This window comes from Asparagus officinalis, chromosome 3 (assembly GCF_001876935.1).
Source record: "Asparagus officinalis chromosome 3, Aspof.V1, whole genome shotgun sequence".
NCBI classification, from domain to species: Eukaryota; Viridiplantae; Streptophyta; class Magnoliopsida; order Asparagales; family Asparagaceae; genus Asparagus; species Asparagus officinalis.
Genome location: NC_033796.1, coordinates 105,709,068 through 105,726,740, shown reverse-complemented (window position 1 = coordinate 105,726,740; position 17,673 = coordinate 105,709,068). Strand labels below are relative to the sequence as shown.

Genomic DNA, 17,673 nt, shown 5'->3' with positions numbered 1-17,673 from the left:
ATGGTATTTGTTGACTTTAATTGTAAGAGTTTGTCTTCACGACAATACTCACCGAGGTGTATGAAATATTATATTCTATTAATTATAATTAAAATTTGTTTTCCTTCTCAATAATTATTTATTTAAATAATATGCTGATTATATTATTTTTATAATTCATATGCATGCAAATTAGTTTCAATCTAATAATTTATTTTATTAGTTAAAAAGCAGAAAATTAAAAAATTTAAGGCTTTGTCGGACCTAAAGCCTAGCAGGTCGGGCCAGCGGGTCGAGTTTGATATTATATTCTATTAATTATAATTAAAATTTGTTTTCCTTCTCAATAATTATTTATTTAAATAATATGCTGATTATATTATTTTTATAATTCATATGCATGCAAATTAGTTTCAATCTAATAATTTATTTTATTAGTTAAAAAGCAGAAAATTAAAAAATTTAAGGCTTTGTCGGACCTAAAGCCTAGCAGGTCGGGCCAGCGGGTCGAGTTTGGGAAGCAGTTGAATCCAAACAACTGGGCTCAAACTCAAACTTGTATAATTTGGTCCCAAGAAGGCCCAGCCTGTCCAACTCATTCTCTTAGCTTGAATCCAACTCGTGGCTAAGTCTAGGTGTGATGAGGTAAATGACATCTAGACTCAGATGACTAATTGCCTCTATTAAGCTTATTCTTCATAATCAACGAGAACATAATTTTTTCTTCTCCCTTACATTTGAACATGGTATCAGAGCAAGTTCTCGAATCTAAGAATCTTCAATCTTTCTTACTCCTCACTGCTGCTGCCTTGGGGACTCTCCACAAACACTCCTGCCCGTTAAATAAATTGTCGTTGCACCCTGCACCTCCATCTAAGAAGGGCGTTGCCATTGTGCTTGTTCCACTTTGGTTACTCGATGCATTACTATTTCCCTGCATATGTACTGATTTTTTAATTTTATTTACCTGGATATTTGGCACGTGCTTATTTGGTGCTTGGAGATTTGTTGAGATCGATGGCCTAAAAATTGGTATGCTTTGTTTTCACCTACAAGTGTTTGATCTGCTGCTACTCTCGGCTATCAGAATTTTTATAGGGATATCCTTCGATTCTTCCACTCGGCTTAATTTTGTCCTTTGGATCTTGACTGATAATTTGCAGTCCTCTCTCGTCTTATTGCCGGCCTCCTCTCCGGATATTGGCATTGCTTTTTGTCAAAGGGGTTGTTTGTAATTTTCTTATTGACCTTGAGGGATAATGCTCGTCACTACAAATTGTGGGGTAATAACGTCTTTACGTAGTTAAGAAAAAAATTAAAGTATTATGGTGGATTTATAAAATTCTCAAACTTACCGAGGTTTCAAATATTTTGTGAGCGTGGCGCGAAATGATTAAAGTTGTTGGAGGTGTAATGAAACTACATTATGCTCGCTTAAGGTCTTGCTGATTGATGTGTTTTGATAGATTTGACGGATGGGGAGGAATGAAGGTCTGAGTTAAACGGATCTATCCCTCATAAATAATGAGAAATTGGCAAACCACTTGTAATAACTGCACAAAAGACTAAGAGCATCTCCAACAGCTTCTTTAAAATTTTCTCCAAAATGGGGAAGCAAAAGTAATATTCTCCAAATTATTTTTACACCAACTCCAATAGCTTCCCCATTTTGAAGAATCTCTTTTTTTCTCCAAAAATTTGGAGAATGCTGCAGATTTGGGGAAGCTTCCTCATTTTTTCTCCTCCATCCCTATTTTGGGGAATGAGATAAGGAATCTATTGGACCAAACACCTAACTATATTCTCCAAAAGTAAGAAATAGAGAAGCTGTTGGAGATGCTCTAACACATGAATAAAAAATTGTCACGTTTCTCCCATCCTATATTTAATTAAGCATCATCATCAGACTAAAACTATCCATGATTAGAAAATTATGATAATAAGATAGTTGATAATCTTAATCAATTTATAATTATCCATAATCTAAAAAATATCAAATAATCTACAATAATCCATAGATTTCAAAAATTATCACGCGCCCCTCCTTAACAAATTTTAAAGGGATTTTGTTGACATACACTCCAAATTAATCATCGTAAATGCTTCCCAAGCCTTGATATTAGTTAGTCACTTAAGTCTGCCCCATTTCTTTGTTGAGATCTCACCAAGTGAAATTTGAAAATGTCTAAAATACGAGATGCTTATATAGAGGATACAAGATTACGTTACAGGCTATTCTGAACGGAGCGCAATCTAAACTGCTCAAATTTAAATGACATTAATTGGAACATTTTATTATGCATGTACGCAAACGTATCCTTCCTCAGCTCTCTGGCAACAAATTAAAGTTTGAAACTCATTCAATTTTTAGGTTCAACTCTTTGAGTGGCCCTTGGAATATCTTCTCCCTCCGCGGTCTGAGTACAAAAGGAAATAAGAAATAATCAAAATTCAAAAATCAAAGGCAAAAATAAAATAGATAATAAATAAGTTAAAGTAAAAGAATAGAGATATGATTAGTTCTGCTATAAACATTTTGTAGAATGAGGGGGGAAAAAGACCTTTCCAGTGAATTCTTTGTGAATGATACACTGCGCCAAACAATTTCCCACGCAACCAACTGTTGAAAATTTCAGTCGGCAAGCTAGAAAACATGCTTTATAGCAAGAACCAAAGCTAGCAGAGCTCGGTGCAAATAGGGAGAAGATGACGATTGCGACGATTAATGTTGCCTTCACCATTGAAATAAATAGACCAATCTCTGAGAAAAATAACATCTGACTGAATAGAAGTGTCTCGACATTGAAAATTAAATAAAATGATATTTTGGCACATCGGCTTTACAAAACTAGAATAATAACTAAAATGTTCATAAACACATCTACTGTGGAGTTTTGACATAAACTACTAACAATATAGATAAATAACTGCTAGAGTAACTCCATCAACCTTCAGCTCTCTATGCACCTGGCTCGTTACCTAAAAGTGGGGAAACAACAAACGTCAAGCGCTAGCGAGTAACATCTCAACCAACCCCGGGGGAAGGGCTAGAAGAATGAGAAAAATAGCTGTTAATACATATAGATAGTCAATCATCTACTCCAAAATAAAATGAAGGTTTGTTATTTAGAAATTTACAACACGAGCATAGGTATGTCTCCCGTTAGCTCAAATTGTAAATAGCTAAATACCAAATCCAAAAAAAAAACTACAACGTGGAGCAATAAAGAAATATAGTTCCATCTCCAACCATAATATCAATGACCTGTCAGATGTCAAATACGTGCCCAACTCATGGACTGAAATAGGTAAATGTCCAATACATGAACTGCACAAGCTTAAAGTCCAACACGAGGACTGTAATAGATTATAGTCCAACCCAATGACTTTAATGGATTATAGTCCAACACGAGGACTTTTCAATGGATTATAGTCCAACATGAGGAGTTCAATGGATTATAGTCCAACACGAGGACTTCAACATGAAAGTAATATAAAAAAATAGCATATTTACTATTCACTCTCGTGCCTCGGTGAGTGAATCTAAAACTCATGTCCGTAGTCAATCATATACACAAATCCCAGTGTATTATAATCCCATATAACCTAGGTGTCTCGCCAGCCACACAAACTTATGCAATAACATGAACGTGCAGAAATTTCCTAGCAGTCGACCGCGAAGAGATAGAAACCTTTCCTACAGATTTCTACTCCTCGAGGTTGATTCAAAAGCTATTATATGACGATTCTATATACTACAAATCCTATATATGTGATTTAGCATTTCAAGAATATGTAAAAGAAAAATACAATCTAATCACTATAGACAAAAAGAAACCTTTTTAAACACATGTATGCATGTCGACACATTTAAAAACAATTATCTTTCTTTCAAAATTCTTTCTAGAAAAATTTTTAGAACTAGTTCTGCATTAAGAAATTTTTGTATGATCTTTATTAACTGAAAACTTGTTCTTTTTGCAACATACAACATAAAGATCTATCTTTATACATAAAATAGCATTTTAGGCTCATAAAACACAGGAAAACTTTATTAAAAACGCCTAAAACATAGGTATAGGATTGGGCGAGATGAAACTCGCCTAAGGGGTGTTGATGAACTCCAAAACATGAGTGAGAACGATCCTCCTTTGCTGAACAACGATTGATCTCGCGTAAGCTCATCCAAAATCCTCCAAGAATCACCAAAGAAAGGGGGTTTAGGGTTTAAGAGAGAGAGGAGGGGGCTGAGGCTATTAGGGATTAAAAGAGGGTTCTGAGAGCTTTAAAATGGATATATATACTTAGGTATACTTCCGTGTTCACTATAAATAAAACCAACCCAAAACAGAGACAATCCTGACGTCTGCACGCCCAGTGGTCGACTGAAAAGAAACATGCACACAGGTTGGGGTTCGGTATATTGGCCATAACTTTCTCATCTGAACTTAGAATAAGGTGATTTAAGATTTGCTGGAAATCTATTAACGAGACCTACAACTTTTATCTTTTACACTATGTCAGATTCTAACTACATTAGTGCATAAAATATAGAAACTCATAACTGGACATAAATCTCGAATTGGTCCAAATATAGACGAAAACCCGGTTCATCAAATCTATGAATACCACGGGTGTATTGGTCAACCCAAATGGCATGGACAAAAACTCGAAGGACCCATATTGAGTCAGAAAGGTAGTCTTAAGAATATCCATCTCCCGAACCCGTAGCTAATGATAACCAGAACGAAGATAAATCTTTGAGAAATACTGCGCTCCCTATAGCTGATCAAACAAGTCATCAATCCGAGGCAAATGATATCTTTTCTGGATAGTGACTTTGTTCAACTCACAATAATTGATACATAATCACATACTACCATCCTTCTTCTTCACGAAGAGGACCGACACTCCCCATGGAGAATGACTCTGACGAATAAATCCCTGAGCTAACAACTCATCAAACTGGGTTTGTAGTTCCCTCATCTCAGTAGGTACCTTGAGGTAGGGTACTCGGGATATCGGGGTTGTGCCCGGCTACAACTCAATACAAAACTTAACCTCTCTCATAGGAGGCAACCCAGTTATGTCCTGAAAGACATCCTGATAATCTGAGACAACTCTAGTCTCACATATATCAACACTCTGATCCTGGAGCATCACCTCCTCGATGTATGCCAGTAATGACTCCGCAAACTGGTTCCCCTAAGAGGTTGCCATAACTAACTCGGACCCATAGGGCGCTCGCAAATTGACTGTTTTTGTAAAATAGTCGATACTGACGTGGTAGGAAGATAACCAATCCATATCAAGAATAACATCTAACTCTGACATGCGCAACACTATCAGACCAACAACAAACTCAGACTCATCTAAACTGATAATACACCTCCTACAAATGCTCTCTAAGAGCGATATCTCACCTAGAGGGGTGGAAACTGATAAAGGAATGCTCAGAGGCTAAGCTACAAGCTAAAGTCTAATCATAAATGCATAACATATGAAAGAATGTGAAGCCCCTGAATCAAAAAGAATATGAGCTGGAAAGGAGTTCACGAGGAACATACCCTCCACTACAGCCCCGTTCGCACCATGATCACGAGGGATTACCACACAGACTCTGCCGGTGGCTGGAGGCTGCTCTGCTGTTGGAAGTGGAGCATATTAGACTACCTGTCCCTGAGGGACCTCCTGAACTGCGTGAACATGTCCCTTAATTATCAGAACTACTGGCGCTGTCTCGAGTCTGATCTGCTAGCCCTGACCTCGGCCCTGAAATCGGTTCTGCTACTGATTTTTCCCTTTCCCTTTCTGGGCTCCTGCTGGTGCACTGAAACAGTCTGATGCTCTGTGGCCAATACCTGGCTAGGGCTAAGTCATGCTAGAAACATCTGTACCTAGCGTTCTCCAGTCTATCACATGCATATAAAGTGAAGTAGGCTCATAAATCTGCTCTCAAAATCAGCTACTGACATGTCTCCCTTTGTCAATCTGGACAACTCAAGTGCTTTCCTGACCCCTGCCGCGGAAGAGATATACTGCTCATCGAAAAAATAGACAAAGTCCTCCTAGGTGAGGGTCATCCTCTGTTCTGGGGTAAACTGTAGCTGGTACTATCTCCCTGCATCCCCATTAAGACTATAGGATGCTAGCCTCTGCTTCTGAACTGAAGTCATTAAGTATCTTAAGGGTGTTACCCACATCTTCCTTCCACTTATGTGCCACAAAAGAATCTGATAATCCCTTAAGTATCTTAAGGGTGTTACCCACATCTTCCTTCCACTTATGTGCCACAAAAGAATCTGATAATCCCTGAAACTCCGATACCCTCATATTTTGGCATCTCTCCACTAAGCGGAGCCAAGCCTCCTGCTCTATGATTCTATCAGCAACTGCCTGTGGGGTGGGTACGGGTGTGTCTTTTGGGAAATTTTTTGGAACAGGAATAGCTGGTATCACCGGTGGTGGAACTACTGGTGGTGGTGTGATGTGATTCGTCACAAGCCCCTCAATGCTGCCATCCTAGCAGAAATAGGAGCCATCAGGTCTATCAAATACCGTGGAGCCTACTGCGGCTTGGATGGAGCCTGCTGCGGCTCTGGTGGAGCTTGTTATTGCTCTGCCTGATCAGCTCTCCGGGTACAAGGTCTACCACGTTCGACCATCTAAGCATATAGAAGAAAGTTTATAAGTCCTCGAACGAGACATATATGGAATTTGTAAAGATAAGAAATTCGTATCATATATCATTCACGCAAATACTTTTAATATCAATGAATACTAGTCTCACAAAAAAAATATTCATAATTTTTGAATACACGTATATAACGTCCTCACTCATTCTAGAAGTTTCTAGCGGACTCTATACATGAATCTTAAGAAACTCTACTTAAACTCCACGACTCAACACAGGATGATCCTAAGGATACTGGAACTAGAGCTCTGATACCAACTGTGACACCCCTGATTTTAACAAGGCTACAGTCTAAGGTGAAACCAAGAATGTCAAACCTGTCATGCACTGTACCGTGCAATAGCATATTTTACCATCACAATTACTATCTATCTAGTAGAATCAACAATAGGTGTAGGTACAAAACAGGCTAGAGAAAATATACAGAAGAAATACTAAACGATAGGCATTCTAAAGAAATCATCACCACTGAAATAAATAGACCAATTTCTGAGAGAAATAACATCTGACTGAATACAAGTGTCTCGTCATAGGAAATCAAATGAAATGACATTTAGGCACATCGCCTTTACAAAACTAGAATAATAACTCAAATGTTCATAAACACATCTACTGTGGAGTTCTGACATAAACTACTAACAATATAGATAAATAACTGCTAGAATAACTCTATCAACCTACGACTCTTTGTGCACCTGGCTCATTACCTAAAAGAGGGGAAACAATGAGCGTTAAGCGCTAGCGAGTAATATCTCAACTAACTCCAGGGGGAAGGGCTAGAAGAATAAGAAAAATAGCTGTTAATATATATAGATAGTCAATCATCTACTCCGAAATAAAATGGAGGTGTGATATTTAGAAATTTACAACACGAGCATAGGTATGTCTCCTGTTAGCTCAAATTATAAATAGCTAAAGACCAAATCCAAAAAAACTACAATGTGGAGCAATAAAGAAATATAGCTCCATCTCTACTCAAAGTCGACACGTTTGAAAACAATTATCTTTCTTTCAAAACTCTTGTTAGGAAAATTTTTAGATCTAGATCTGCATTAAGAAATTCATGGGTGATCTTTATTAACTAAAAATTATTCTTTTACAACATACAATATAAATATCTATATTTATACATAAAATAACATTTTAGGCTCATAAAACACAGGAAAACTTTATTAAAAACGTTTAAAACATAGGTGTAGGATTGGGCAAGATGAAACTCGCCTGAGGGGTGTTGATGAACTCCCAAAAACGAGTGAGAATGATCCTACTTCGTTTAACACCGATGGATCTCGCATCAGCTCCTCCAAAATCCTCCAAGAATCGCCAAAGAAAGGGGGTTTAGGGTTTGAGAGAGAGAGAGGATGGGGCTACGGCTATTAGGGTTTAAAAGAGGGTTCTGAGAGCTTCAAAACAGATATATATACTTAGGTATACTCCCGGGTTCGGTATAAACAAAACCAACCCGAAACAGAGACAATCCTGGTGTCTGCACGCCCAGCAGTCGACCGTATAGAAACCTGCACACATGCTAGGATTCGATATATTGGCCATAACATTCTCGTCCGACCTCCGAATAAGGTGATTTAAGATTTGTTGGAAAGCTATTGAAGAGACCTAGAACTTCAATCTTTTACACTTTCTCAGAGTCTAACTGAATTAGTACATAAAATATAGAAACTCATAACTGGTAATAAATCTCAGATTTCTCTTTTGGCTTTTGTGCATGTCTTGCACATATGCACTCATATATTCACAAATATATATTAAATTGATCTCAAATAAATTCTTATCATATTCAAACATCAAAATATATTATTTTTTTACCATATAACATATATATATACATATTTATCATAAAATATTCAAAATTTTAGGGTTTTACAATTTTCCACGACATCGGTGACTGATCTTCGCGTAATAGGACAGCTCACCCAATCTGAATCACAATATGCATGCAATTTTATGTATTAGACTGGGTTAACCCTTCAAATAACAAAATTAATATACAGGTTAGTTAAGCCTCAAACAGAATGGTTGACAATTACTTCCGAGGAGGCGGAATAAGAGACTGAATGAACTTTGTTCTGCCTCGTTAGCAAGGGCATGCATGGTAATTAAACTGAAGTAGGAAGAAGAACCTCTTATGTTAGCTGTAGTAATTAGGAAATATATGGCTATTAAAGACCTCCTAATTTCACAGCATATTAATTAGCAAATAATGGTATTTCATCCTACTTTATTTAAGAAAAATATGATATGCAAAATTTAATTGAAAGAATTATTTTATTTCAAATAATAAATTCTACAAATATATCTTGATTCAATGAAGATTCGATAACTAATCAATAATATGTTATTTATTCACAAATTTTGGAAATATCAATATTTATCTCTTAATGTCACAAGAAATTCATTAGATTGCTCGATATATATATATATATACTTATATGATTATATATATATATTATATACTATGTATATATATATAAATATATATCATAGAAAAATATGAAACCTTGGTACACGTTTCTCCCATTGACTTGTAGTAAGATGGCCAAATTCGCCAGCATGCTCAATCTCCGAGGTGTGATGTAGGGGCCAGATTTGGCCACCTTACTACCAAGTTCAATGAAATAACTTGGTACAAAGGTTCTTCATATTTCTCGTATATTGTAGACGGTAAAAAAATACCTTTGTAAGCTTGCAAGAAATTCGCCTGTAAGGAGAAGCAGCCCATACAATTCGCCAGCACGGGCCTGAGCCGCGTGGTCATCAAACGTGCTCGTACCTATTTAGTCCCAGGTTCGCCTGAATGATCGGCTCGCCCGCACGAGTTAAGATCGACTAAAATAATGGAAATTCGCCTTTTTACATAACTCGCCTGACCGAGTCTAAAGTCGAATCTGCTGGTAAACCTCAAGGTCGTCAGTACAGCTGGGTATCCGCTACCCCATGTGCCTGGGTGGGCTTTCCCACCTCTCCTGACCTGAAAGGAGAAGGCACAGTACTCCAGGCCCGTCGAGTGGTCGCTCACAGTACGAGTGAGCGGGCAAGTGTCAAGTTAACCTGAACATTCATAAATGCAGCTCACCTCGTCCGTCCGAGTCAAGAGCTGGATCCGCTGGCATTCGGCAAACTGTCCAAACCCACTTGAGTACTGGGCACCCGCTTTCTCACCTCTCATGACCTGAGAGGAGAGAGCACAGTACTCCAGGCCCATCGAGTGGCCGTTCACAGTATGAGTGATCAGACAGACGCTAAATCAACCTGAGCACTCATAAATGCAACTCATCTCACTGGTCCAAGTCAAGAGCTGGATTCGCCGACGCACAGTAAGCTAGCCAAATCCACTCGAGTAGTGGGCAGTCGCTGTCTCACATACGAGGATAGGCCTTCCCACTCCTACGTGACATGACGGCACCTCGAATGACTGTTCGCAGTACAGAAGGGCGGCAGGACATCTCTCAACAGTACATGGTCATATCCCATGATTCAAGGAGTGGCTACGTGGTCCCTCCGCCATTTAAGAACTTCTTCCAGCCACGAAGGAGAGGTTCAGAACTTCTCCCAGCCACGAAGAAGGAGTTCAGCTTTTCTTCTAAGTCACGAAGAAGAGATTCAGCTATTTTAGCCATTCAGTAACTTGCTTATAGTTGAATCAGGTAACTGAACCATTAGCTCTCGATCCTCAATCGGGTCGACGACAAGCTCTTTGTATAATCTTTGCACTGTAGCATATCCTCCCAGTTTCGGGCCCTGATCGCCGTCGAACTCGGAGACTCTAACTCCATCAACCTGAGCCTCTACTGCATACTGAAGCTCTCCAACAACCTCGGTCGAACCGTCTAAGGGAAGCAGACTCGGCACGAGCATTGAGCGAAGCATCCTGTAGCTATCGAAAGTCTCCACAGTAAACAAGGAGGGAATTCCCTCCACTTCTGTTGTAATTTCGATTGATTAGTTTATAATAAGCTATTCTTATCAATACAAACGAAGTTCCCTATTTTTGGGAGATCAAAATTTACACCTACAGAATATGGCGACCACAGTGGGAGAAGCTGTTTCGTCAACCGAAATGGTGGTATCTCAGTTCGACGAAGTTGCTGTCGGGACGACTGTGGAGTCCCTAGAAATCGAGTTTGACCAAGCCAAGTATGAGAAGTACTTGTCTTCCTCCTCCTCTGGTGGTGATGCATCCCGCAAACGCTAACGAGTAGTGCACAGAGGTCGACCTCAAACGGTCAAAGCCTCCGCGCCTGAGGGTTCTACCCGAGTCTCGTCAGGGGAACCTACCCCCTCAAAGTTGATCAAAGCCAAGCCAGAGATCAAGAACAAAGGACGAGAGCCTGCCAGATAGGTCGCCAAGCGGCCCTCGCAGACACCTGTCTCGGAGGAAATGCCGGTTCACTCCGGCACAAACCATACTGACGAAGCCCACGCGGGCATTCTTCTCTCTAGAAGAGCTCGCCAACGGCAGCGGCAGACACTCGCTAGAACGGAGGCCCGAGCCTTCGTCTCATACGACGGCCTAAACTATTACACATGCTCGAAGAATATTGGTCGAGAGGACAACTCGCCCGATGCTGGGAAGCTCTCCAAATCAGGAGTACCGACCAGGAGGGACGGGGCCACCCGCTCAGGTGGACTTCACTTCTCAGGTTATATCCCTGATACGAATAAACCACCCTGAACGAGCGAATCCCCGAGAGCTGGCGAGCCTCGTCATGTCCCTTTGGCAGATAAACGTAGAGGCAAAGCAGTAGGCGACGCCTTGCAAACCCGCCCGCACGAGCGAAGGGTTGAAACTTGCCTACATACTAGAATTCGTCCAAATGCGAAAACTCACCTGTCAAGGCGAGATCGCCTAAAACGCTCCACTCAGCGTGCACCAGAGAGTGCATCCAAAGCCCTCTCGTGCGATCACCCGGGCGATCCTTCTAATGCTGGGGGTTGTCGCCAACCGCCCATCGAAGACCTCCAGGGATACCTAACTCGCAAACGCACCATACATGAGGTGAATCCTCAGTGCCACTGCGAAAGGCTCATCCAAACGGTACTCGCCGACTGCCAATGTATGGGAACGGCAAAGCCTTTAGTGTTCGAGAGACTTTCTTGACAGCCTTCTCGGCCAAGGCCCTCCCGTCGAAAGCGTGGTCACCAAAAAAGACACGCCGCTGATGACCTCGAACTTCTGTCTGTTACAATCAACATGACGGACAGGGGTAAGGCGGTACTTTCCGACTCTCCAGATTCGGACTCCGTCCTGGGGCCTAATCCTCGGCTTGTTCAACACGGACAAAATGGCATATACCAGCGTACCCGTAGTCGAAGAGGGGTAAGCATCAGGTTCAATTACTCCACCTTAGCACCTCCCTCCTACGGCGAAGACGAGGTTCACTCGTCCACCTTAGCACCTCCCTCCTACGGCGAAGACGAGGTTCACTCGGCGGCGGCCACGTCTCAAACCTCGCGCTCAAGTCGGGACGCACTAGCAAGGGTGCACATGACTGAACTCGCCCATGAACAAACGGTGGTCCAGAAGCTCGAAGAGCAACAGGCGATCATTGATTCCCTAAGGGAGATGATGGAACAACTTCTGAACAAGAAGAAGAAGAAGAAGAAGAGAACCCAGCGTACTTTACCCCGGCGAACAGGAAATAAGGAGTGGGTGCCTCCCCATCGTCCAGCAACTGAGACGGAAGATAACAGTAATCCATAATTCGATTACTCTTCCAAGACATCGATAAGGACGTCGCATACTGGGGGTAGCACCCACGACAAGAGGTTCGACGAGTTCTAAAACCAACTCAACGCCCTCAAGCTTCAGCAGAATATTGTTTGCGGTGAAAGTTGCTGTTTTCATTGCTATCGAATCTATTACAACTTTAGTCGTTACAATGAACTCGAATGAAATAAAAAGTTGATCTTTTTATAAGATCTCCTTACACAATGAAAATAAAACAAGTTTACAACTTTATCAAACAAACGCAGAGATCGTTCATCGGTCTTCTGCTTGCGTGGGTGTTTTTGCCTGTGCCGGGGTTTATCCATGGACCACCGTCGATCAGATCTGATTGCTGAAAAATTGGGCAGAGCTTCGTCGATCCGCGAGGAGATCTAGAAACTTGAAGCGCCTATCTCGGATAAAGCGAGATATTTGCTCTTCTTAGTATCACCGCAATGGGATAATACTAAGGATCGGGTACGGGTGATGTAGATCTGACGAAGAACTCTCTTGCTTGCGTTGAAGAACTAGATCCGATCTCTCCTCCTCCTCTCTTGAAATCTATGCACTTTAGGTCTTCAATCCGGCAGGGCTTCGCCGAGGCACCAAAATTCCAGATCTCAAAAAAATAAGGCCTAAGGCTTGTATTTATAGGCTTGGGGGATAACGGAGCGGTTAAAATGGGCTAAAGGCCCAAATCTGCCTTGGAGGGCGTCTCCAAAAATCCAGGACACCCCTGGGGTGTCTCGAAAAACCCAGGACACCCCTGGGGTGTCTCGGAAAATCCGAGACACCCCTGGGGTGTCTCGGAAATTCCGAGACACCCTTGGGGTGTCGGGTGTCTCGGAAAATCCGAGACACCCCTGGGGTGTCTCGGAAATTCCGAGACACCCTTGGGGTGTCTCAGAAAATCCAAGACACCCCTGGGGTGTCTCACATTGACCGAGACGCTCCGCTGAGGTGCATTCGTCCGCTTCCGCTGTAAATTCTTCATCCGAACTCGGATTTGAGTGATTCGAAGTGCGTTGGAAGTTTGACGAAGAGTTGTATCAGCTCCGATGGTTAGATTATCTGTAGGATGAACGAGACACAAAGGGTGTTGTTCTTTTTGTAAACATCGCGGGGCTCTCGATTAGCCCGTGCCTTCGTTATTCTGTCGGCTCACGTAGTTCGTCGATTCACTTCAAGCGTTCACCGACGTCAATCGAACTCCTGTGAACCAGATAGTGACGTTCATTGTCGTTCCTTAATACTGAGCTGTTCGTGGAGACCTATAGGCAATTTTCGATGCCTACAGATACCCCCTCCAAAGCGTTCCAGACTCGTTTCTTTTATAGAAGAGGCTGGGATACTTTGGATATGATTGGTCTAGCCTTCAGTCGGCGTAAAGGACCCGTAGTTAGCTTCAACTCTTGGCTCCTTCGATCTTCGGTCTATTCGATGCTTTGACAAATAACCGAAGTTCTTCCGGCGCTGCGTTTATCGCTTGGCCGTCGTCGGAGTCTCGAGTCTACAGCTGATGAATTGAGTTTGGCTCGTGTTATTGAGTTGACTTTGAACTGACTACCTCCGTCATATTGTGTTGACTTAGGGTTTCAGATCATCGTATGTTGACTTCTTGTCGCAACGCGTTGACTGGCATTGACCTAGGGTTACGCGTTGACCGGCGTTAACCCTAGGGTTTCGAGCGTCGAATGTTGACTTTTTGTCGTAACGCGTTAAATGGCGTTGACCTAGGGTTACGCGTTGACCGGCATTTACTCTAGGGTTTCGAACGTCGAACGTTGACTTTCTGTCGCAACGCGTTGAATGGCGTTGACCTAGGGTTACACGTTGACCGGCATTGACCCTAGGGTTTCGAATGTCGCAACGTTGACTTTTTACCGGCGTTGACCCTAGGTTTCGAACGTCGAACGTTGACTTTTTGGGTCGCAACGCGTTGACTGGCGTTGACCTAAGGTTATGCGTTAACCGGCGTTAACCCTAGGGTTTCGAACGTCAAACGTTGACTTTTTTGTCGCAACGCGTTGATTGGCGTTGACCTAAGGTTATGCGTTGACCGGCGTTAACCCTAGGGTTTCGAACGTCAAACGTTGACTTTTTTGTCGCAACGCGTTGACTGGCGTTGACCTAGGGTTACGCGTTGACCGGCGTTAACCCTAGGGTTTCGAACGTTGAACGTTGACTTTTTGGTCGCGATTTCGAACGTTTGAACGTTGACTTTTTGGTGCAACGCGTTGACTGGCGTTGACCTAGGGTTACGCGTTGACCGGCGTTGACCCTAGGGTTTCGAACGTTGAACGTTGACTTTTTGGTCGCGACGCGTTGACTGGCGTTGACCTAAGGTTATGTGTTGACCGGCGTTAACCCTAGGGTTTCGAACATCGAACGTTGACACAGTTTATACTCGTACGTTTACTGGAGTATACACAGTTTAAGCTCTTAAGGTATTGGAGCACGACGGTCCCAAGTGTCGGAGCTGCAGGACCAACTGTTAAAGCTGATTCATCTGCATGTATAGATCTTATCCTGAAGTTGTTGGATGCTCAAGTCATTTTGGCAAATTCTCAGCCTTCAATGGATTTGATGTGCCTTTACCGATTACCGTTTGAATCGGGCTTGCATGCGGATTGTTTAAGTCCGTTCCGCATGTGACGTTAAGCTAAAAGAGTTAACCCTTTTAGTGCTACGATATTGAATACGTAGACTTCGTCTTTCTCCTGTGAAAAGACTAAACAGCGACGTGTATCAGACATTGACTTAGGATTTTTTGCAAATCCTCAGCCCTCAACGGATTTGACATGCTCTTACCGATTACCGTTTGAATCGGGCTTACATGCGGATTGTTTTAAGCCCGTTCCGCATGTGACGTTGTGCTAAAGGAATGAACTCCCTTAGACTTGATGCTACGACTTCGAATACGTAGACTTCGCCATTGTTACGGGAATAGACTACCCGGCAACGCGTGTTAGGCGCTGACTTATCCTTACTTAGGATTCAGGATAAAAGTCCCCAGACTCGGATTCTGGTGTCTTCTTCAATCGGTAAAAGACTAAACCAGCAACGCGTATTAGGCGTTGGCTTATCCCTGCTTAGGCTTCGGGATAAAATTCCCCAGGTTTAGACCCTGGTGTCTTTTTCAATCGGCGAAAGACTAAACCGGCAACGCATGCTAGGCGTAGACTTATCTCTATTTAGGAGTTGAGATAAAATTCCCCGTGCACAAAGTGCCCGGATTGGAAATTGAAAATTGTGTTCTTTATCAGAATAAAGACGGATTGGGAAACGGGAGAGGAAGAATTTTATATTCTATCTCCCGGTGCTGAAGAGAAAGAATTTTATATTCTATCTTCAGCTGGAAGAAAATCGCTTTTCTCGGACTTGATGCTATGATTTTGAACACATAGACTTAACCATTTCTTATAGGGAAAAGGTACCCTGCGCCGCGTATTAGACGACGACTTATCCCTTCTTAGGCTTCGGGATAAAATTCCCCAGGCTTAGACCCTGGTGTCTTTTTCAATCGGCGAAAGACTAAACCGGCAGGATTGGTCATTCGATCCAAAAAGAGTCCTTCATTTATTGAGGAGAAAGCCCAATTTCGACCCTAACTTTTATAGGTTTGGTGAAAAAGGAACAAAGGCAAACTTTCGTTTATCGAAAAGGAATGACTCGGTCTTAGTCCTAACTATCTGTAGGTTTGACTAAGTGAGATTGAGAACAATCCTAACTTTTATAGGTTTGATTGCTCAATTGAAAGTGGACCTCTCGTTCATAAAAGGAATCGAGAGGAGAATCTGGTTGTGGCCCTAACTTTTATAGGTTTGACCAAGGAAGCAGTGGAAGTGGGAGGTTTGAGATGATCTTACCTTTTACAGGCTTGATCGTTCAATTTGAAAGTGGACCTCTCGTTCATGGAAGGAATCGAGAGGGGACTTTGGTTGTGGTCCTAACTATAGGAAGGTTTGACCAGGTAGACAGTGAGAGTGGGAGTACAAATCATAGTGGGGGTTTAGTGTTTATCACCTTGTTCGTAATTATCGGGTTATCCCTAAGAAAATTACATATAGCGTTCTTCTGGGAACTTCCCATTACATGAATCATCCACCCCCGGCTTCTTTCTTGGAACTGGGTCTGACTTTGTACTCCGTTACATATCCGGGTTATCCTTAAGAATATTAGCGTAACATTCTCCAGGAACCTCCCATCAACGGTAGGAAATAGTTTAGACTCATATACCTATTGGAGTATCAGGGAGCAGTTTAACCTCATATACCGATTGGAGGATTGAGAAGCAGTTTATACTCGTATACTCTTTGGAGTATTAAGAAGCAGTTTATACTCTTATACTTATCGGAGTGTTGCCGTGTCAACGGTAGGAAACAGTTTAGACTCATATACCTATTGGAGTATCAGGGAGCAGTTTAACCTCATATACCGATTGGAGGATTGAGAAGCAGTTTATACTCGTATACTCTTTGGAGTATTAAGAAGCAGTTTATACTCTTATACTTATCGGAGTGTTGCCGTAATCCTTGGTGGGATGAAGGACCCTCCTGTGGTATGCACAGTACTTTGGATCCGTCGTGTTGTCAGCTTCCTCCTGATTTGTGATAGGTGGTAGCTTGATCTTGTTACTTTCAAGGAGGGATTCGAAGATGGCTGGAACGTCTTCGTCCTTGAAAGAGTACTCTTTTTGGAGTCTCGGACCCGAAGTCTTTTGCTGTTTTCAGAGTTGTTGTTGTGACGTTTGATTAACATCANNNNTGTGACGTTTGATTAACGTCAACAACTGTTGTAGGTGCCTTCCCTTCATCATGGGACACGAGACTCGAATTCGGAGGGTTAACCATCGGTTGGTTTCTTTCGACCTTCCTCCTTCTAAGGAAGTGTTCGGCCTGTTCTCCGCGTACCTTCAACTCTCTCCAGGTACTGAGCGGCTCTACTCCCATAACGTCCAAGATGTTGATGGACAAGTTATTATGACAGGTCTGCAAGACGAACTCCTTCGTGACTGGATCCTTGCAGTTCATTGCCTGATTGCGGAAGCGTTTGATAAAGGTATCCACCGACTCTCCGTCTTTTTGTTTCTCATCGAAGAGCGTTCTGATCGACACTTCGACGTCATCATCGAAGAAATGAGCGAGGAACATGCTCTCCAGGTCCTCCCAGCTGTTGATGCTTCCAAATTTAAGACGCCGATACCAATCGAAGGCAGGCCCGCGAAGGGTGCCGACGAATGACCGAACCATCAAGGCTTCATTGCCGGAGATCG

The 17,673-nt window shown here is 42.1% G+C and overlaps 1 long non-coding RNA gene across 1 annotated transcript; it reads right to left on the bottom strand.

Moving 5' to 3' along the window:
* On the bottom strand, positions 2,162-2,709 carry LOC109832432. Its single transcript, XR_002244767.1, has 2 exons — positions 2,541-2,709; positions 2,162-2,396 (listed from the first exon to the last, which is right to left on the bottom strand). It is a non-coding gene; the product is annotated as an uncharacterized LOC109832432 (long non-coding RNA).